This window comes from Peromyscus leucopus, chromosome 10 (assembly GCF_004664715.2).
Source record: "Peromyscus leucopus breed LL Stock chromosome 10, UCI_PerLeu_2.1, whole genome shotgun sequence".
Taxonomy (NCBI): domain Eukaryota; kingdom Metazoa; phylum Chordata; class Mammalia; order Rodentia; family Cricetidae; genus Peromyscus; species Peromyscus leucopus.
Window position 1 is genome coordinate 30,029,839 of NC_051071.1, and position 23,911 is coordinate 30,053,749.

Consider the following 23,911-nt stretch of genomic DNA (forward strand, 5'->3'; position numbering starts at 1 on the left):
GATGGTGCATGTCCATCAGACTCTCTTCTGAACATAGGGCATGAGCTTAAGTGAATACCTATCCCTGTGCTCCTCAGCTATCTCCTCCTCAGGTAGCAGGGTCAGAGAGAAGTACACCTGGGTGGTTGATAAAAGCCTCACCACGCTTAGGATCAAATACTTTTTATTCACCTTAACGCTTTCCACAAACAATATATAAACACATTTATTACTTTTGGGAGGGGGAGAGGGGGATAAAGGCAGACATAGTAGTTTTCTAGGTTGGTCTAGCAATGCACACTTAGTGATGGCAGAGTGATTTACTTTTTTTTTTTTTAATTCAGTTCTGGTGTCCAGATGCCCAAGATCTAGTGTTGGTCATTTCTAAGGGAAGTCCCTGTCATATGCCTCCCACTCTGGATTTCCTGTCTCTTTTGTTTTGTTTTTCTGTGTTTGAAACAGGTTTTCATTATGTTGCTCAGGCTCATAAGAACTCCTATGCTAAAACAATCTTCCTGCTCCAGCCCTGCAAGTATATGGAACTACTAATACACAGATCCATGTCATTCTGGCAGATTGGTGGTCATCTTGAAGGTTTCAACCCTACATATGTATCTGTTGGCTTTGCCTTCGACTCGGCATGTGTCTCTGTGTCGAAGTTTCATCTTGTAAATACAACAATCACATTGGAATTGGGGGGGGGGTCACATGAATGCCTTCATTTAATGGATTAACTCCTTTAAAACCATATCCTGAAATACAGTTTTATCTGAGGTGCCACAGGTTAAGTCTTCAACATATAAACTATGGAGGCGGGGCAGCAGGGGAGGGGGGTATTTCAAATGATAATGAAACTGCACAAAAATAAGAGTGCAGCTGTCTTTTAGAATGATGCCTAAGTTTTAAAACTAAGCCATACAGAAGGAAGTGATAGGCCAATCTTACCAAAGCACACACAAAGTCGTGCTGAAAGGACTTAACATTCAACACTCCTGAGACTGTGGCAGGCTCCTTGACTTTCTTCCCCCAATGTACTTGTTTCACTGAACCAATTTTAGCAATTCAAAGTACACGGAACTAGTTATATTTGAATTTCAGGCAGACTGATTTTTTTTTAATTTTATTATGAGTGAGTCCCACTCATGGGATATTAGAGATGTACTTATACTTTAAGAGATTATCATTAACACAAAAGCAAATTTACCGAAGAGCTGTTCTTTTTCTGTGAATAGTGCACCAATACCTCATTGCTACACACATGATCCTCTGCTTAGATGTCTCACTTGTCCCTTGAATGCCCCTCATATAGATTAGATGCTCAACTCCTGCTCTGTCAATGTCTCAGCTTGAGTCTGCTGAAACCTGCTAAAACCCATCACCCCACAGTGCCAAAATGTGTTCATTTGTTTGACTGTTTGATTCTACCAAGGCACTCTGAATATGGGTACATTGTGAAAAAACTCTCCCACACAACTTAATAGAAGTTTCCCACGGCACATACTCATGAAAAAGAAGAGTTACTGTATTATCATCAATACTTTTCTTTTCTTTTTCCTTTAAATTTTGACTTCCTTCATAACTGTGTCTACCCTTCCATGGAATTTTCTGTTTCTTTTCCCACTATATCGTGCAATTTCCTCTGGAACATCTGACTTGATTTTTTTTATCCCAGGAGCATAAAACTTGAATTAGCACACAAAAATGAACTAAAAAGTAGAAGGAAAACAAAAAACTTTCCCCCCTTGAAATTAGAGTAATAATGACAGTATAGCCTTCATGGGATATTGTTGTATTTTCAAATAGTCCCTTAGAGTATATTCAAATAAAAACATTACTGATTTGCTTAGAAATGGACATGTAATGAAGTGTGTTCACCATAGCACTTAGAACTTGGATAGCTTTTAGGAGGGTAAAATCAGTTTCTAAACACTTCCCCCAAGCTTCTCAATTTAAATCTCTTGCCACCTGGTTCAGAGACAAGTCATGTAGCTGAGTACACATGTCCAGGCATTGCTTGGATGAGATCAAATGTTTCCTGCTGAAGCTGGGGACTCAGAGGGCTCTCCGTGACCCCTAGAGCCGGTGTGAGAGTGGACCAGCAGCCAGATGGCTTCACGTTTCCACATTCCTTCAGTTTGTTTTCTTATTGATGCAGATACCCAAGTGCATCCCAAATCCTCAAAGGAGTCTGGATTTCAGGACAATTCTCTTTGCTTTTGCATGACAAGAGATACGAAAATTAACTATGATGAAGAAAGAGAAGATTTAAAATATCTGCTGTGGGTGGTTGTCAAGCTACCAACAATATCAGCAAAAAAAAAAAAATGACTGCATGTATAGCATGCTTCCTCTTTTTCAGCATTCAGTAGTTCCACCTGAGGACAAAGGTGCCACACATACCTACTGCTAAGGATGAAAACAGGTCAGGGATCACAGACCTATGGCCACACAAACAGATCATCCTGTTTCCTGACATATCCTTTCTACTCCAGCTGCCTCCTCAGAGGAAAATCATGAAGCCTGTTGTTCTCTCCAATACCATGTAAACAATTTGAATTTGAAAGAAAACATCCCAGGAAAAGATTTCAGTGCACTTGAGCTGCCTTCCTTGCGCAATTGATTCACTCAAGTTTCAAGATTTGATACTAGAAAGGGTAAGCCCTGGACCTGATTACATTAGGTAAAGGAATGAGAAACAACTATTATATTAATACCAACAATGAGGCAGACATTGAGATTTATTATTTTCCATGTGACATCATTCTATCCACATAATATCCCTACATTTTAAAAAAATTTGAAAGTAAACAAAATGTGTCTGAAACCATTTAATAAAGGGTTTAAACTCATGCCTTTCTGATTCAACCATTTAATAATTCAATGTAATCAGCTAGGAAAATGATGATTAACTACTGAAAATGAAAGATTTTATTTGACTTATTTCATGTATTTTTTAATTAATGAGTCTGAGAAACAGTGAGATTGAAGAATTACCTACCTTTATTAGTCTTAGAAAGCTGGATTCTTGAAATTTTCTCTCCTGATGCAACTGGAGGAGAACTATATATTGTTAACACTTTTAAAAAGATCATGAAGATGAGATGCCACTTAAAAATTACAGTGGAGCCTCACCTGAGAATAAACAAACAAACAAACAAACAAAATCTTGATGAGCTGGCAAGATGGTTCCATGGGTAAAGGTGCTTGTCACAAACCTTAACAACCTGAACTCAATCCATGGATCCAACATGGTCAAGGAAAAAGCTGATTCCTAGGAGTTGCTATCTGATCTCCACATGCCTGCCTTGGAGCACACTTGAGCATGCATGCACACACACAATATAATAATAATAATAATAATAATAATAATAATAATAATAATAAATGAATGAATGTTTAACTAATTGATATTGAAATCACAAACAACTCAGGTGCTATTAGGCATGTCATTTATTCTCCCCACCATCATACCACCACCACCACCACCACCGTCACCGCCAAAATTAAAGACAGAAAGCAAAGAGCTAAGGAAGATATCATTAAGTTAATAAACACTCACTAAGATGAATGGAGCAGCTAGAGTCTGTAACACTGGTAACAAATTTGGCAAAACTACAACAATGTGGTTTGCCTTCTGAGTGCTTCACATCAAAATTCTCAAAGTGAAAATACAACTGAGAAGCAATGTTCTGGGCTCCAGGGTAGGTTTGTGTCTCAACTCTCCTAAATACTAGGTGTCAACCTAGAGAAACTCAACCATCTTTCCAGGATTCAGAGAATGGCAATAACTATAGCCACTTTACTTGATTGTAAGATGATTGAATGGATTAATACATCTAAAGTATATAAATAGTGGCCTACATGTAAATAAATATTGGGATGAATAGAACAAAATTAGAAAATAAAAGTAAGCACTTAAATTATCTCTTGTATCTAACATGCTATGGTTTAGATCTTAAATATTCTACATTAGGCCAACAGGCTTGACTGATCATCCATCCCATGATACTACTGGAAGTGCTGGAACCTTTAGGAGATAGGTGCTGGGGAAAGAATATGTCCTTGAGGAGATCATGGGTACCAGACTCTTTCTTCATTGATTTCAGGCTCTTAGGAGCTAAGCAGCTTTGCTGTGCTGTCTGTTCCTGACCATGAGGTTATACCTAGACCCAAACAAAGCAGTCCCTGACCCCAGAGGGAAACCTTTAAAACCAAGTGTCAGAATAAGACTTGATTCCTGTTAAAGTTATTTATATCAGTCATACCGCCCAGCAAGCTCACCCACTTGTACCATTATATTAATACGATAATATTCATCCATCACCAAAACCCAAATACAGAAAGCAGGGTGCTTTGGTATGCACTTGTAATCTCAGCACTGGAAACACAGAGACAGGCAGATCCCTGGAGTCTGCTGAGCAGCAAGCCTAGACTACTTGACAGGTTTCAGGTCAATGAGAGATGCTATACCAAATTAAAAAGGGTGCATGGCTCCTGAGGAATGACATCCAAGCTTGTCCTCTAACTTCAGGCACAAAAGCGTATATATTAATAATATTAAGACCTTCATAATTGTGTTACACAGGGCCTGATGTTAGGATTATAACATTATGGTGCTTGTATCTATCCATAAATGATCTAAAGCTTCCTTTACCTACAGCAGGCAAATACTCAGAACGGAGCCAAAATACTCAGAAACACAATAACTATCTAGCTCTACAGACATCCGCCATAATGTTTCAAATTGCCGTGAAGTAATAATACTAGGGCATATTGAAGTATCAGTGGGAAAAAATTAAATTAAGAATTAGTAGGAAAGACTTTGAATTAATAAAGAATGTTGCTCACACCTTAGCTAGAGCAACATTGCTTCTCTGATAAGACTTTAGATTCTTTGCCGGGTGGTGGTGGTGCACGCCTTTAATCCCAGCACTCGGGAGGCAGAGCCAGGCAGATCTCTGTGAGTTCAAGGTTAGCCTGGGCTACCAAGTGAGTTCCAGAAAAGGCGCAAAGCTACACAGAGAAACCCTGTCTCGGGGGGGAAAAAAAAAACAACAAACAAACAACCAAAAAAAGGCTTTAGATTCTTTGGATATTTAAAATAGCATCTGATCTCCTCCATCACTCAAATGGAAGTTATTACCATATTGCCTTGGTATCACCATGCAAGTGTAACTATTATTATCATAAATAATTTGAAATTTTCTCTTTTCCTGAATCAGTCATTACAACCAATTACCTCATTATATAAATTCCCATGAATTATAACCATGAAAAATGTGTATAAGAATGGCCTTAAGGAAACCAATATGTCATCCCATAAATTCACAAAATAATCAGAAATTCTGAGACCATATGGTGAAGGGTCCCAGGTTCCCAACTCCTTTCCCAAGTTGCTCTTTGACTTCCATTCCTGTACCACATTTTGAAGTATTTATTTACCTTAACATTTAGATGAGGCTCTGCTGCCCTTGAAGGGGATGTGGAGACATTGAGTTCTGAAGAAGGACTCAGGAGAAAACCCTATTTCATGCCCACTGGCATTTGGAAGGCTGTTCAGTTATCTGTTGGGAAGTTTCTCACACAGTATAAACAGAGAGTTAGAGGGTGGCCATGCATTTGACTTCCCCGCTGACTTGGGTGTGTTGTTGAGGCTCTCAGCACCTTCAGCTCTCCATCTGCAAAACAGATCATCAGAATGTAACAGACCATTTATTCTGATGACCTTGTTTTACTGATGTAGAAATGCCGGTCCTGAAAGTAAAGGCTGTTCCCAAGGTCACAGAAATGAGTTAGAATTCCCAATCGGAGACCTCACACTCAGCTACATCTTTCCCTCTTTAAGTCAAGCATGAGCTTGTGACAAGAAAGAATCTGGTAACTGTGGGAACTGTGTACATCTCAGGTACTTTGCAAGGTTTCAGCCAAATCCTCAACTCTGTTTGCTGGAGTGTAATAACATAGGCCACTGCTTCAGGCCAGCCTTAGCTAAATCCTCAAGTTTTATTCCATAGTTGTGCTTCTTTTTCCTGCCTCAGATCCCTGTAAGAAACAAAGATTATGCTGCCTTCTTAAAGTAAAACATGGCAAATGCCAAGGAGGAGAACACAGGGCTGAGCACAATGTGGGGGCTCTCAAAATCCATTTTCCTTCCTATAAGCCTCCTGAGTCTGTATCACCAATATTTAAGCAGTTGTTGCCATTTGAATATTTTTCAATAAAATAATAGAAAAAATGGCATTAATGATACTTTGTCAAAAAGAACAAACAGGAAAATTCTGAAAAGCAATCATAAGACTTTTAGTTCATGGGAAGAAGGCATCCTCCACCCCCTGCAACACAAGTCACATGCACACACTCACTACAATCCTCTTTCCCAATACCTCCCCTCAAAGAAAAGCATTACAGAGAAATTAATAGTTTTTAAAGACATAGGCTCATAAGGACAAAAAGATGAGAGTAGCACTGAAGTCAGAAGCTGGGGAGCAGAAGCTGGGAAACAGATGCCCTAGCTGTGATAACTAACTTATCAGACTCACATTGATGCTCTTCATGCTGGCAGTGAGGACAGCTGAGAAGAAGCTGAATTGATGCTATGGAATCCCCAATGGCTAGGTAACTGTCATGGCCTGTAACTCTTGGCGTTGGGGGCAGGCTCCTTATCTAGGAGAACTGGCCAACACAAAACAGACTCCAATATTTGATATGATTTTTGCTTTCATTGTTTTGGTGTTTTCTTGTCTTTGTCTTTATATTCACTTTTTATTTATTGTTTTTATTTTTTAAGAAGGACAGAGAAAGGACATGAATTTGGAAGAGTAGGAACATAAGGAGGATCTGAGAGGCGTTGTGGCAGAGGAAAGAATATGATCACAATATGAAAAAATAACGAAAGAAATATAATAAGGGAAAACTCAAAGGACACATGTGAAGCATGTCATCACATATCAATGTACATATTTAGGAACTTGCAACCACCCAAGTTCCCCTAACATTGGAAAGGAGTGAATAATGTATGAGCCAGAAGCTCCATGGACAAAGAAAGCAAAATAAAGGGGAAAAAGAGAAAGCAGAGGAGGAAGAAGAAACAAACCTCAAGATACTGGGACTTTGAACATGTTGCTTCATATAGGAGGTGCAGAGCAGCAAAGCCAATGCTTAGAGAGAAAAAAACACAGGAAGATACTGTGCTTATCTTCAGACAAGGGGCACAATAGAGATTATTCTAAGGACTCAGACATAAATCTTTACCAATTGTCTAAGGCATTTGTGGGTATTTAGGGGATGTTTATGCCATCTGGAAAGAATATAGACTTGAATTAGTCATGGGTGTACAGAGAATAAAGCAGCAAAACAGCAAGATTAAACCATTGACTTTGTAGGTAAGATTTTCTGGGAAAGTAAATCAAAGAATAGAATTTGAATAATAATGGTAAGCTAGCAACCTAATCAAAATTGCTAACTATCTATAGGAAGGCGATTGAGCTATACAAAAAGAGGAAGATCCCCCATCTATACATGGAAGGCAACACAAAGCATCTGAAGCAGAAACATCTAGAGAACAACTGAGTCACATGGAAGCATAGAAGCAAGCACTAAAGAATTAGTGAAAATGTCAGTTATTCTCACCCCAAAATAAAAGGGGATCAAGTCTCTCAATTTTCACATAGCTGGTGTAACCACTAGAACCTTGACAATCAAGAAAATCTTGGTTTTTTATAAAAATAAAATAAAACAACTCAAACAACAAAAAAGAAGGGTGTTGTTGAGTCCTGCCTTGAGCCGATCCTCAGCATCTCAGGAAGCAGGCATGGTGTTCCATGTCTATAATCTTATCAAGAAGTGACACATAGTGTGACGTAGTGAGTTGGAGGCCATTTTGACCTCTTTGAGATCCTATCTCAAAAACCAAAAAGACCTTTTGTATCTACAAGCTGTAATACTACGTGCCAAGTGTTAATCTTCTCATTTTTCTCCTTTAACAATGGACAAACTATATCTGTGCAGTCAATGGATTTGGTGCATTATTTCTGAGTCCCTTCTAGTAAATATTGCATTTAATTCATCAATACTAAAATCAATTAATGCTGTCAGTGTACCTCCTAGAATTACCTTGTTCTAAGGTGTGTATGTTTGCTCGCATATGTTTAAACTATTTTAACAGATTTACTCATGAAAAGCAAGTTATTGTCTCAAAGTCACCACTAGAGGGAAATGTTGGTCTTCCTACTGTCATGGGAGACCTGAAAGTACCATTGAGGAAGCTAAAGTTTGCTGTTGTTTCTGAAGAACTGACCTTATCTTGTTATTGGTTAGACCTGAGTTTGCTGACTGGCCACAGCTATTCCTTAACTTTTATCAGAGTGGTAGAGAAACCTGTTGTGGTTTCTTTCTGTTTACAGTGCCACAGAGGACTGCCTCCCTAGATATTAGATGACTGAATAAAAATTCTCCTAATTACATCAAATCCAAATTGGATATCAAGAAAGATACCCATATCTTATTCACATAGCTAGGGAAAGATCACAAAAGCTGCCAATGTCCATTTGGTCTCTCTCAATACTGTGGCTTGACCTAACCAAATGTTTAATTGCTCCTGATTGCCTCCCATGTTTTATAAAACAGAGTTCCAGTCCGTAAAATAATCCTGAGCCCACTGCACTGCATCATTGTGTGAGTTGACATGCTGTCTCACAGAACACCTGGACTCTGTATCCTTTATGGCTCTTGGTCCATCCAAGTCCTTTTCCTTCCCCATATGGAACTGGAAGCTGCTTTAACTCAGCAGTCCTCAAATGCTAGGACAGTGGGAGGTGGGGCTTCTGCTTAGAGATAATAACCATGTTCAAAGAGAAGGGTAAACTAACAGTGTAGATCCAAAGAAGTTTCCACCCTGATACTGGACATCTGTGCCTAGGAGGAAATTAAGGTTCATGAAGAACTAGCAGATTTTTATTCTTGCTGCTGGAAGGTCCGGTTCTAATTTCTCCATGGATCCCATGTCCTCCCACTATAATCCATCTTTTCATATTTTAATCTTGACTTAACTTTTGGTGTGTAATTCTGTGAATTTAATGTCTATAAAGATGCAGTTAAGACACATTCTAGACACAGTCAAGACTCAGGAGAAGTCCATCACCACCAGAAAGTGGGTCTTCATGGTCACATATGGTTTGTCTAACTTACCATGGCAGTCACTGATTTATTCATTGTCACTATAGTTTTGTTCTTTGAGAGGATTCTACAAACATAATCATGGAGTACATAAACTTTAAAGGTTGTCTTGCTTCACTCATTCTGTGTTGATATTCATCCAAGTTGTTGGATGTGCCTTCAGTTCATTCTTTTTTATTGCTGAAAAATATTCCATTGTATGGATGTACCACAGTTTGTTTATTCATTCATCTTTTGAAATATATTTGAGCTGTATTGTTTCAGGCAATTATAAACAGAGCTGCTATAAAACATTCTTGTGTAGGGATGTGTGTGTGTGTGTGTGTGTGTGTGTGTGTGTGTGTGTGTGTGTACAGAAGTTTGCACAACTCTAGGATAAATATTGAAGCATAGGCTTTCTGGGTCATCCGCAAACTGTGTGTTTAGCATTATGTCAAAGTGCTATTATATTTTCCACAGTAGCTATATCTTTCTCTGTATCCATGAACAACTTATGCAGTTTTCAGTGGTTCTGTATCATCAACAAGGTTAACTCTTATCCTATCATAGTTTTAACTAAATTTTCCCTAGTGCCTTAAAATATTGAGCATCTGTTTTTTCCTCATATACAAAAAATGTTCTGTTGTATGTTTTTTTAATTTATTTTCAGAAATTATGTACAGATAGAGAGAGCATGGTGATCATATTCTCCATTACTCTCTCTTATCCCTCCCTACTCTTGTTGGTTTCTGTTTTTTTTTGTTTGTTTGTTTTATTTTGGTTTTTGTTGTTGCTAAATTTTTTAACCAAGTGTTTACTCACCTGCCCATGACTTTCATATGCAGGTCTTGTGCAAGCAGCCATAGCTGCTTGTGAGTTTGTGATTGTGACAGCCATGTTCTGTCCAGAAAACAGTGCTTCAGTGCATTCTCTGCTCTCCCTTCCCTGACTCTTACAGTTGTCCCATGCCTTCTTCCATGGTGTCCCCTGGGCCTTGGTGAAAGCAATATGCATATATTGTCTAAAGCTAAGCACTCAAAATTACTATCATCTACAACTTTATCAGTTGTGAGACTTTTTATAAACTACCCCCTCTGCAAAAAGAAGCTTCTCTAGCCCAAGCTGAGAGTAGCATTAAGCTACGGATATAAAAATAAATGTTTATTACAGAATTTAGTTATGTGTCTATTTAGTAAACCTTCAGTAGTTGTCCCCTATGGCTAGTGATTTCCCTAGGTATATGCTTATGGTCATGTTTACAATTCCAAGCATGCATTCTAGTCTATGGATAAGGTCTGAAATCCAATTGGGAAGTAATTGCGGGTGGAGGGGTAAACATTTACCTACAATGTGGGAAAGTACTATGCAGGATTATGTGGTAGAAAAGTCAACAATGATTTTCCAAAGTTGTGAACCCCGTGTGTTACAGTTCTGACCTGTTGGGGAAGATATACTTAACAGTGCAATAGTGGTAGGAATGTCTGGGGTTAACCAACTACTTTCTGATACAAAGATGTTTTGTTGTGTTCTATATCTTCTTGTATTCTCTTTGGTGAAAAGTACTGCAACACTATTTGTGTTATCTGTCTCATCTCATGGTACTGGAGTTACAGATGGTTATAAGATATCATGTAAGTGCTGAAAATCAATAACAGATAATCTAAAAGATTAGCCAGTGTTCTTAATTGATGAACCATCTCTCTAACCCCTTGGGTGAATTTTGATTATGGTTTCTAAGTAATTTCATCAAAATTATAGAAAGTTTAAGTTCAGAGTTGTTCATAGCATCTGTTATAATACTTTTACTATTTTTATTTGGGAAATAATCTCTCAATTTTGTACTGATGATTACATTTTATCTAAATTCTTTTTGTTATTTTTCCTCCTTTCTCAGCCTAGAGAGGGCAATAAAACTTTAACTGATCTTAGAAGATACAATGAAAATTTTTTTCTGCCTGACTTTAATACAATATCATTTAGAACTTCACTTATTTCTGTCTTTATTTCTATTATTTCACCCTTATAATTGGCTTATGGTGTATTTTGCTTCTGTGTCTTCTTAGGTGAAAAACATTATTTATTCAGAATCTTTTTCTAATGTGAATGTTGTTAATTATTTACTACAAACTGCTTTACAAAAACTTTTACTTATTTTTCTTTTATTGTGATTCATATAATCACTTCAGATTTCCTTTTGTTCCAAGAAAATGAAATTATCATCTCATAGAGACATCTGTATTACTAGGTCCATTGAGCATTATTCAGTAGAGCCAAGATATGGAGTCAACAGGAGTGCTGATGAACTAAGAAATCATGTTATTCATATTCACAGATAGAAAGAAGAAAACTATCCTACACCATGTCAGATTTCAAATTATACTACAGAGATGTAGTAATACAAACAGCATAGCAATAGTATAGCATAAAGCAGACAAACTGATCGATGGAACAGAATTGAGGACCCACATACAAGTTCACTCTCCTACACCAAGCTTATATTTGGCAAAGAGGCCTACAATACATATTGGAGAAAAGACAGTATCTTCAACAAATAGTGTCAGTCAAAGTGGACTGGTACATGTAGAGAAGAATGAAACCAGATCCTTTTTTCGCACCCTGCACAAAATTCAACCCCAGATGGAACACTAATTTCAACCTAATACCTAACAAACTAAACGTGAAAAAAGAAGAAATTGTAAAGAATACTTTGAGCATGTAGATGCAAGAAAGGACTTTCTAAACATGACCCTGATAGTCCAATCATTAAGACCAACAATTAACAAATGGGGCCTCATGAACTAAAAAATTTTCTGTACAGCAAAGGACATCATCAGTCAAAAGAAGATGCAGCCTACCGAATGAGAAAATATCTTTACCATTTATATCTGACAAAGAGTTCATAGCTAGAATATACAAAGAATTAAAAATCTAAATTTCAAGAATACAAATAAATCTATTAAAAGTTGGGGCATGGAAGTAAACAGAGTTCTCAAAATAGGAAACACAATGACTGAGAAACATTTTTTAAATGTACAATATCTATAGCTATCACAAAAATGTAAAAGTAAAATTACTTTGAGGTTTCATTTTAACCCAGTCAGAATGATAAGGTCTAAAACACAAATGGCAAAAAAATGCTGGATGTGGAGAAAGGGGGACACTTACTCACTGCTGGTGGGAATGCAAATTGGTGTAACCACTATGGTAGTCAGTGCAAAGGTTCTTTAAAAAACTAGAAGTAGATCTATCACATGATCCAGCTGTCCTACTCTTAGGAATATACCCAAAGAATTCCATATCATATTATAGACATACTTACTCATCCATGTTCATTTCTTTTCTATTCATAACAACTGATGAATGGATAAAGAAAATGTGATTTATTTACACACTGGAACACTATTCAGCTCTTATAAGCAAAATTATGAATTTCTCAGGTAAATAAATGGAACTGAAAACAATCATTCTGAGTGATGTAATCTCATTTGTGGATGTTCGCTTTGAATCTTCAGATATGTGTGTTCCATTTGGAATAACTGTAGAGGTCAGGAAATTAGTCGACCACAGGGGGTTAGGGGATTCAAAGGAGGGATGATAGAAGGTGGTGGTATGTGGTGGTATTCTAATTGTACTGAAATGTGATTTTGATTGTATGTTAATAAATAAAGTTGCCTGGGGGTCAGAGCTATTAGAGCCATAGCAAGAGTGTGGTGGTGGTAGTACACACCTTTAATCCCAGCACTTGGTAGAAGAGCTAGGTAGATCTCTGTGTGTTCAGGGATACAGCCAGCATTGGAGACATATGCCTTTAAGACCTGGGAGTCTGTACATACAGGCAGTGATGAGGCAGTCACGTATTTGGGTTTACAACCAATGAGAAGGCAGAACAAAAAGACTATGAAAAGACATACACACACGAAGTAGCTCTCTTTCGGAGAGCTAGGACCACCGCAGGAGGAAGGGTGAGATTTTAGCTCTGAGCTCTGACCTCTCGGCTTTCTCTTTTACATTGATTCTGTGTTTCTTATTTAATAAGACAGTTGGTTACATCTACAGTGGTAAAAAGTGCTAATGGGGAATAATAGCATGGAAAGGTTTAAAGGTGGAGAAGCATGGGAGACAAAGTTAGGAATATGAGGAGGGACTACTAACATTAAATACTTTTCAAAACAGTCATATGGAAAACTACTACAACAATACATACCAAGGTTAGTTACAAGGACCAGTAAAGGTTAGTTACAAGGCCAGTAAAGTATGGTATATTGGCAGTTTCCTAACATCACACAGGTCCTTCACATAGTAGTGATGTTGTTATTGATGATGGTGGTGGTGGTGGTAGTGGTGGAAGAAGAGAAGGAAGAAGAAAGGAAGGAGGAAGGAAGGAAGGAAGGAAGGAAGGAAGAAGAAGAAGAAGAAGAAGAAGAAGAAGAAGAAGAAGAAGAAGAAGAAGAAGAAGAAGAAGAAGAAGAAGAAGAAGAAGAAATTGTTCTAGCATGACATGGGTTTACTTCTTTGTATTAGAATGAACTGTGTTCATTAAAACAGAACACCTGAGATCATCAACTTATAGAGAGACAAGATAAATTGCCCTTTCTGCTTTTGAACTTGTGACAAGGCAGTTTATTATGGTAGAACTGCATGACAAAACAATTTGCCTCATTACCAGGTCATGAAAAAGAGCACGAGAGGGTTCAGGGTACTATAAACCACTTCCAGGAGATGCCATTAATAATGTAAAAGCTTCACAGCATGCCTGAACACTTAAATATTCTGCCATACAAATCTTTGGGTACACTTAAGCTCCAACTTGATGTGGTGTTCAATTGTCCCCATTCCTTACCACTCACATGCTAATGGGCAGTGTTACTGGTACAACCTTTGTGTCCATCTCTATAGCACTTCCAGGCAATAATCACAGAATCGGGAATACATTCCTGTGGCAGGCAACTCTGAGGTGTAACATGCACTCCAAAGTTATCCTAAACTGTAAGTCACCTTTGGGCGCCTTTCTCCAGACACTTCATCTTCAGTTGACTATTGTTTTGTTTTTCTTAAAGGTATCACTTAAACAATTTCTCATTTCTGGACCTGCTTTGAGGAATCCACAATCTCCTTCATTTCAGACATTCCAAGATAAACTGTCATCTCTTGGGCGTCCACTTTCTTCTTGCTATTTCTTTTCACCTCACGTGGCATATCCTCTTTTTTTTTTTTGTTACTTAACTTCCTATATCATAATCAGCACTGTCACTAATCTTTGTTCAATTTTTAACCCATCTCTGAAATCTTCCCTGCTCTCCTCTGCCAATGCTACAAAAACAATTCCTAATCATGCTCTATAACTAGGTCCGTAACCATGGAAAGTCCTGCACAAATGCATTTTATAATTCAATTAATCAAATGAACAACTAATACTGTAAGATCACTGCTGTTTGTCTTGGCCTTTAACTCTCTTTCAAGTAAGTTCCTGTATGTAAACACAATTACCTCTCTTCTTCCACTACACCTCACCATTATTGGACTCATTTTTTTATAGAGAAATAGTGTTTTCTCTTTCTGTCTTTCATATCACCTTGACAGATTCTCCCTCATCAATGAAAGTGCCTTCTTTGTCTCTCCCTTGTTGGCTCTAACTTCTATTACTCTCATCCTCTTCAAGTGGAAGCCAAAGTTCTGAGCCATTATCCATTAAGTCACACAGTTTTCCAAAGCACCTTAAATGTCTACTTGATATGTGCCACCTAGAGGCATCTAAAAGCACACACCAGTTAATTTCAGCATAAAATGCTAATCAGAGAACCAATACTCAGAATTTTATTGATTATTTATGTAGTTTTGCCTGATTACAAAAACATCAAATTTGTACATATTATCAGTGCTGATAAGTGTTTACTGCATGTAGTCATTGCACCATGTTCAATCAGGTTAAAGGGATTTGTCTCCTGAATGCTTTATCAAATCTTTGCACTGAGAAGTTTTTAAATCTTCTCTTCTAACCCTCAGAAGTGTACAGTTCATAACTGGCATCTGTAGTCACCATCCTTGGCAACATTAAATTGTGTTTTTCTCTTCCTATCCAACTGTGACTTAGGTTTCATTAACTTACAGTTTTAAAAACAGACTTTTTAAGGCATTGTGTCTCAATCCCTAAGCCATACCAGTTCTAAAAAAAATATACAATTGTTTCACAATATACAACTAAGAAAGTAAGACCTTCAGATAACAAATGCTTAAATTATAGATCCTGGTTAGTCCACCACTGAAATGATGCAACACATAACTGCTTTGTTTGTAGTTTCACAGACTCTCTATTATCCTGTAACACATGATTCAAGTGATAGACTCCCACATTTCCATTCAAAATACTCATCTATGTGCTTTAAATCCTGTGCACATTGTGCACATTCCCCTACCTCTTCCTACAAGTGACTTTTACAGACAACTCTTTATGTTATTCCTCCCCTCTCTCGTTCTCTCTCTCTCTCACCCATTCTCTCTCTCTCTCTCTCTCTCTCTCTCTCTCTCTCTCTCTCTCTCTCTCACACACACACACACACACATACACACACACACACATACACTTCTCTTTTCCTAGTTTTTTTTCTACTTAGACAAAGTTCCAAACAGTTATTAAAATATCTCCCAAAAAAATGCTGAGCACAATAGCCAATCACTCTTTCCCTCAACTCAATTAGCAAGTTCTGTCAAGTGTACTTGTAAATCACATCCCATATTAGTTCCTGTCCATAGCTTTTGTGAGCACATATGTGCTCCACATGATCCAAACTCTTGTCTTTCTTACCTGCTTCCAGAAAACATATTCTACTTACAGCATGCCAAAGGCTTTCCATTTCTGTAAGATAAAGCACAAATTCTTTCATGTGGTATACTCTAATCTGCATGGCCTGCAACCAAGTCCAGAGCTGTAGCCTCTGCCTTCTTAACTCAGAGCTGCTCTTCCCTGGTGGGACTTGCAGTTCACTGAGAATTCACACAATAGGTCTTTTCTGACCAGGTTTGCAGATGAGTATGAAGGGTATGTTCTCTCTCTTTCTCTCTCTCTCTCTCTCTCTCTCTCTCTCTCTCTCTCTCTCTCTCTCTCTTTCTCTCTCTCTGTGTGTGTGTGTGTGTGTGTGTATGTGTGTGTGTACCCACAGACAGGAGCATGCACACATACACTCATGTGCACATGAGTGTGGGGGGCCAGAGGTGGATGTATTGGGTGTCTTTTTCAATAGTTTTTCTATCTTAGTTTTGAGACAGTGTCTCTCTCTCCTAGAGACTGTTGATTGGGCAAGCCTTACCTTTACCTCCCCAATACTGGAACTGCAGGTTTGTGATACTATGGTTGATTTTCAGTTCAGTTCTAGCACCCACATAAACAGCTTCACTTATACATGAATGCACACTAGACACAGAAAACAAAAGAAAAAAACAGGCTGGAGTCACCAGCTCATTTCTTTTTTTATTGTGTGATTGCTTAATAAAGCTCTCAGGTTCCATATTATTGTTAACCAAATAAAGTAAAGAGGCAGAAGTGAACAGTAGTAATAAGTGTGGCTTCTGGATCCTTCTGTGTTCAAGTCTACTTTCAAGCTGTGTGACAATGAGCAAGTTGTATAACAATTGCTTACTTTCCTTGAGTCTCACTTTCAACATACATAAAATAGAAGAAATAAGAGTACCTACTGTAGTTGGAAGATTTCCTGTGTCCTGCCTGGCCCGTGGTCAGGACAAATCTCTCTCACCCACTAGTCCTGCAGCCGCTCCCGTGGGCCAGGCAGGACACAGGAAATCTTCCAACTACAACCTACCTCACAACTGCTTGAAAGTTTAAATATTATATAAAAATAACCCAGTGTATTCAGTTTCTATTAAACCTTGCTGCTGGTGACAATAACAGCAGCAGAACCAATCTGTATATGCTCAGGTGAAGATTAAATAAAGTAACATAAGTAAAACTCTGGGCACACTAGCCAGAAAGCACCAAATATATAGGAATAAATGTCATTTACCCTGAGCTCTTAATCTGTTTGCAGAAGGAACAAATATCACCACCCCCCCAGGTAATGAGCTCCCCACCAGTGAGAGTGTTAGCCTCATCTCCAGGATGTTGCAGCAATGCTTTCAAGCCAGGTAGAAATTAGTATTAAGAAAGGGAGTCCCCAAGCTTCCCTTTAAAGATTCTATGATTGATTTAGAAATCTTTGGAAAGCCAGTCAAATGGCAAATGTGAGTAAGCAAAACTTGGGTGAAATTTCCATCTCATTTTCTAGGGTAAATGCAGCCCCCTTAACCCTAAACAGCACACAAAATATTACCAAAACAAACACATACACACACACACACACACACACACACACACACACACACACACACGAATGCATATGCACAGAGATATCATTCATGTGTCAGAACATAAGTCTTTTCACCACAATGACCGAGGCTGTCAGTGAAAGAAATACTCTTGTTCAGCCCAAATGCACTTGGGAAGCCCAAATAAACAATGGTGTAATAGCCAACATTTACCCTGCACCCTCTGGAGCTAAGGCTCTCACTTTATACCTATTTCTCGTCTATCATGGCCACATTCCTGGGAGACAGGCTGGCCCTGAGAGAGGCAATAGTGCTGGGCTTTTGATTTTAGGCCTGTGGAAGGTTGCTGTTTTAAATGTATTTCATCGTTCCAGGACCTGACTGAGTGGCCTTTAAGGACAGAGTTGATATGCAGCATTGAAAGCCGTAGGGCCTTTGGTCTCAGCTTTTCTCTATTACCACCAGGTGTTTGATCCTTGTGGGTTAAAAATACTGGGGTTATAAGTGACATGCTTTGCATTATATTTTTGCAAGCACACCGTCGAGTGCATTGTTACCTTGAGGATAACATACTGGAATCCATATCTCATTTGGTGTCACCTACCAGCTGTGTAATCTTGGGGAAATTCTTTACTTGATTTGAGCTGCCATTTCCTAGAAAAAAAAAGCCCTCTAAAACATAATTCCCCATGCTGTTCTGACAATATTGGATACATACAAACTCCCTGCTACTGATGGATACTAAGTTCAAAATACCTATAATAGTTATGGGTTTCCAATATTTTTGTGCCTGTTCATCCATTTTATAGGTACAATTTTGTCTTTCTTAAAATGCACATATCTGAAGACTGACACTCAAGAACACAGAATGTAACTGTATTCAAGGATGAATGTCTTAAATGGGTGATGAGGCTAAAATGAAGTCATTGGGGGAAGGTCTTAAGTCAATAGAATAGACAGTCTTATGAGAAGAAATAATCGTGAGGCAGAGAATGTGGGTGATCACATGAGAACATGTAGAGAAAGCATCCAGCCACAAGTCAAGGATCAAGACTTGAAGAAGCCATCTAATGGATGCTTTGATCTCCAACTATAGCCCCTAGACTTATGGAAAGCAAGTTCACGTGGTTGAAACCACACAGCCTATGGAACTTTGCTGTGAAAATCCTGTCTAGAAAAATATCCAAATCGAGTTTGTGGTTATAAGCCCTGATGCTCAGACTAGCAGAAAGACCAAGTACAGGATGATCAATTGTTCAGAACACTCCAGTGTGATCATGCAAAGTGCTGGTTGTATGATAAAGCTATGGTGGAAACCAAAATTCAAGGAACTTTCCATCTTGGATCAGAGGAATGAAAAGAAGATCAGATGTGAATCAGAGTCCATAGCCCAACTTTCATAGAGATGGTAGAGCCATGTCTGTCTGTAGGGATGTGATAGCCATTTGCCTTTCTGCGTCAGTTATATGCAATGACATGAAGTTTCATTAATCACTAAAATAGCTTTGTTACGTCACTTTTCATCTGGAAGCCTCAATTCCATTTTGTGTGTGTACATGAACTGTATGTATATCTGTGCTTTTGCATATCTACATGAATGTGGGGGCCAGAGGTTGATGTTGAGTGTCTTTATCACTCAACACCATGTTTTCTAAGACAAGGTCTCTCACTAAACCCAAAGCTAATTGATTAGCTACAGTAACTGACCAAAGATCTCGAGGAATGTGACTGTTTCTTCTCCCCAACGCCAAGGTAACAAGCATGGATACAAAAGACAAAATGTATGGTCCCTAAGGCCAACACTTGAAGTTATCCTCTGGCCTCCACATACACTCATATACATCTTTTGAATCATCGATGCAAACATGAACATGTATGCACATTCATATATACACACAAAGTCTAAAGTACATTATTCTATATGCATACAAGAAACAATTTTATTAGGTGTGTAAACACTTATTCCATTAGGTTGGCATTTATGTTCAGGCCTAGAGAAACTTGTCTGAAACTTTATCCTTGGTCTAGTTAAAATTTTCCTTCCTCAGGTGATACTTGCAATATGACCCACTTATTTTCCAGCTCACTAAACTAAATCCCTCCCTGTCCCTCAGTGGCTAAGCATCATAAAAATCCATTGGTCAATGCTAGCATCATAGAAATGATCTTTTATCATTTGCATCCTTTTTTATTATTTTCAATTTAGCTAATCCACATTTAGCCTCAGAAAGGCTGGAAGACAACAGCCATATTTCTAATATAGGGTGAGGCTTAGATGGCCTCTCTCTCCTAGCTCCCCATCCACTACTTGAGCACTCTATGTACTCTTGTCTTCCATGGCCCTGGTAGACACCCTGCTTTTCTCAGGCCCTGTGAGTCATAAAGTGATTTTGTTTTTTAATTGTGCATGTGCTGCCTTATCCATGTTTCACCCAAACAACAATCTGAACCTGACTTTCCCTCTACAGGTCCAATAGCATGGCCATTCTGCCAACAGATAACTCTCCCAATAGTGAACTCAAGACCAAATTAATAAAATATCACCACAGTAAGATAAAGACTCACTGTCCACAGTGCAGTAGTTGCCTGGCTTCAGAGGCTCCTGAGCTGCTGAGGGAGGAAGTTCATCTGCCAGGTTTGTGTGTGATGACTTCAAAGGTTTGCCAACTATTTAAGATGGTGGAGTGAGTTCATGGAGCAAATACAAACAGGAGCACACACACAATAAATATACATATATGTATTTATGTATGTATGTATACACACACACACAGAGAGAGAGAGAGAGAGAGAGAGAGAGAGAGAGAGAGAGAGAGAGAGAGAGAGAGAGAGAGAGAGAGATCACCCTTGCTGAGTCTGCAATTCCACAGGGAATAGATAACATTCAGGGTAAATGAATGACTACAGAACCTGTTAATGGGGACATTAAATCCAAGAAGAACAGAAACTATGGGTATGGCTTGTGATTTCAGCTAGAGTAGAAAATAAGCCTACTCCAGAAAGATGGCCTTTATGCAAGTGTGTAACAGAGTGAGGCCTTTAATTGTCTATCACCTTCTCCGTGGTGGATGATGACAAGAGATGAGGGCCTTCCACTGTCAGAAGTAAGAATCCATAGGAAAGAACCAGACACTGGTCCTGGGCATTCTCTTGGCAGTACCAGTTACACTTCCTTATTTTGATCACCTGGGAGCCATGATTCTTTCAGAACTTGTTCTCTATGCTAAACCTTTAGCCATTGAGAGTTAATTGTGCATAGAGATCTCTCAAGACGGCATTCATTTCCTGGCCAAATGTTCTGCACTAGAAACATTTACACATTCATGCTTATGGTGACTTTGTTGAAAACATTGAGTTAATCATGTATATCCTTGCAATCTTTAAGGTTTTTTTTTTTTAAGCATATCTGCATATACATCTGCAGAAAACTCACTTGGAAGGAAGTTACGCAGAAGGCCAGAGGAAAGAAATTTTCATGTGCTTCCAAGCATCAATCTTTTCAGGCGACATAAGCAAGGGTGCATGGTCTCAAAGCCTTAAGACAGAAATTTTCTGAAGCAAAACACCAGTTCTCTAAAGTTTTTCTCTGGAAAAATTCACATGGCTCAGGCATTCTATACCACATTAGACTCAGCCCTGAAGGATAAAACATAAGACGTGATAGATTTCAATTTTCCTGATCCTTCCACACAGCCCTGGTCTACAGCAGGGCTAACTGTCTCACCTGGTCCTAGAAGACTGTGAGAAAGAACTGGTTATGAGAAACTTCCCAGTAGGGGTGGGTGGCCTGTGCAAGTCAGGGTTTCTACACAGCACGACTGTGGTTTTTGCTAGTTCTGAAGATTGCCAGAATGCTTGCAGGGATTAAAAACAGGAAATCCAATGATCCACATAAATGGTATTTTCCCAGTGTAATATCCAGCACATTTGAAGGACACAAACCCTAGAATTGTGCATGGAAATGGGATCACTCCTGGTCTTCCTTTCAGGTCAATAGCTCTACTATGTGAGTCCTCTGTCATTTGATTACACCCACTCAGTCTAGGTCATGTCAACTTAAGCAATTTGGGTTCTAAGAGTGTCTCCTACTGTCCCAAAGTTGTATGGTCATTTCTTGAATAATCACTCTCTTGACCTGCAAAGTAGATTATATTTATCTAAAAGATTTCAAGATGTCTGAGATTCAAAATTCTGCCTCCCTTCAACAAAATGAGGGTGTAGTAGATATTGTACGGAATACCAAAAGGTGGCTGTGGTGAAAAAGCCATGTACCCTACCTGTTAAAAATCTATGGTTTGGTATGTAATTCAGTCTAAATTCTCTGAGTCTAGGATAGCACTATACATCATCTGAGTATTTCTAAAGGTCAATTTACAAAACGACTTTCCTAGTAGGCTTATTTTGTCTGCACAATACAGCCTAGAGTCACCTGGGAACAAGGAATCTAAACTGAAGAATTGCCTCCATCAGATTGGCCTGTGGCCATGTTTGTTAGTGACTATCTTGACTGATAATTGACATGTGAGGGTCCAGCCCACTGTGGGCAGTATCATCCTTAGGAAGATGAGCCTGGAATGTATAAGAAAGCAGCTAAGTATGAACCAATAGAGAAAGTCAGTAAGGAGCTTTTTTCCATGTCTCCTGCCTCCTGGCTCCTGCCTTGAGTTCTTACCTTAACTTGCCTTAATGATGGATTGTGACCTCAAAGTATAAGCCAAATAAACACTTTCCTCTCTTACATTGCATTTGGCTATGGTGCTTATCCCAGTAACAGACAAGATAATGACAAGAGACTGAAAAATATTACTTCTTTAAATTAGCTAATTGACTGTTACAAATACGTTTGTAGAAGTCATCACACTGAATGATAAATAACTAGATATGCATAAATACCCATTGCACCATTTGGTGCAGTAAAGAAAACTTGAGGAATATTCAATATTCAATCCAATCAAAGGAATGAGTAAATTATAATATATCAATGAGGCAGATGATAACAGAGTTACTAAAGATAATAGTTTTTAAAAATATATTAAATATTGTTTAATATTTAATAATATATTAAATAATATATTATTTTCATTTTAAATAATATAATGCTAAAAACATTAGTATATGAGATTGCACACATATAGCAATATTTCAAGTCTGTGTCTTTGACCATAAGGAAGTATGCATGCCAGTATGCTTATGTCTAAATTCATGTTAAAAAATTACAACAGATATTTCTAGGCATGTTGTTGGTGACATTTATTCTTATTCTTGAATAAAAGTTTTTTTTTCATTCTGCACTAAGTATTATGTCATATTGTGTCATATTATTTTATAGTATAATTGCCATAAGCCCCCATTTGTTTGTAAGTAAATGTTTATAGGCACATTGACATACTCATTATTTTCATAGCACACATAGCTGCTTCACACAGCTGCTTCTCCAGGTAGAGTTCAGTAGCATATAGGACTCAATGCCCAAAATCATTTCTACAAAGTCCTTTACTGGAAAAAAAATGCTTGCTAATCTTTATTATAAACGTATATCAGTAATTCTCAATAGAGTAATTTTACTCATGTTTGACAGTTTCCAGAAAAGTTTTTGATCATAGTAGGATGATGAAGGCACCACTGGAATTTAACAGATAGTTGGTAAGGACATGGATAAATATCCTGTAATGCACAAGGCAGCTCCCACAACACCAAGGGTCGTTCAGCCATGACATGAACAATACTGAATGAGATGCTCCAATACAGATCAGTAGTCAAAAATCAGAATAATGCTCAAGTCACATGACTGGAAAGTAATAATCTTTTGAGATCACTTCACATGCTGAATTTTTCATCTTTGTTGAGGATTCAACTTAGTTCTCTACACTTCTGTGTTCTTTTAAGGATTAACTTGCTCATGTCAATTGGTAATATTTATACAGTGCTTTTCTTTCTGACTCAAGGAAATCGAGTTATCTGAGGATAGGCAATGATCAGAAATAAAATACTCTTTTATCTAAGTATGTACTTTCTGACGTGTGTTGAGAGCATAGAAAAGAAGAACTGCTTCAAGACATGAAGATCCTTGTGTTTTAGGTGTCATTCTGAAGAAACTAAAATGAATGTCTTTGAAAAACCAAAGTGTGATTGAAGCATCCTGTGGCATGTCATCACATGTTACCTTTGAAAGGCTCTACTGTACCCATCACATTAAAAAATCTTAACCAAAGATGGAATGATTGGCTAACATGGTCCTAAGACTGTGTGTGCCAAACCTGGAGAAAGTGATTATAAATGCTATTAGAACCCAGCTATTCCTAAGAAAGAAAAGTCCCTTATTTTGTATAACAACCGTGCAAACATCTCTGCCTTGGTCTCAATGTGGGCTGCCTAGCCTTTTGGTCAACTTAATGAATGCATGTTCCTGAACTAAATGATGGTTTATTCACAAACACCTGCTCCTAGTGGGTGAAGTATCTAC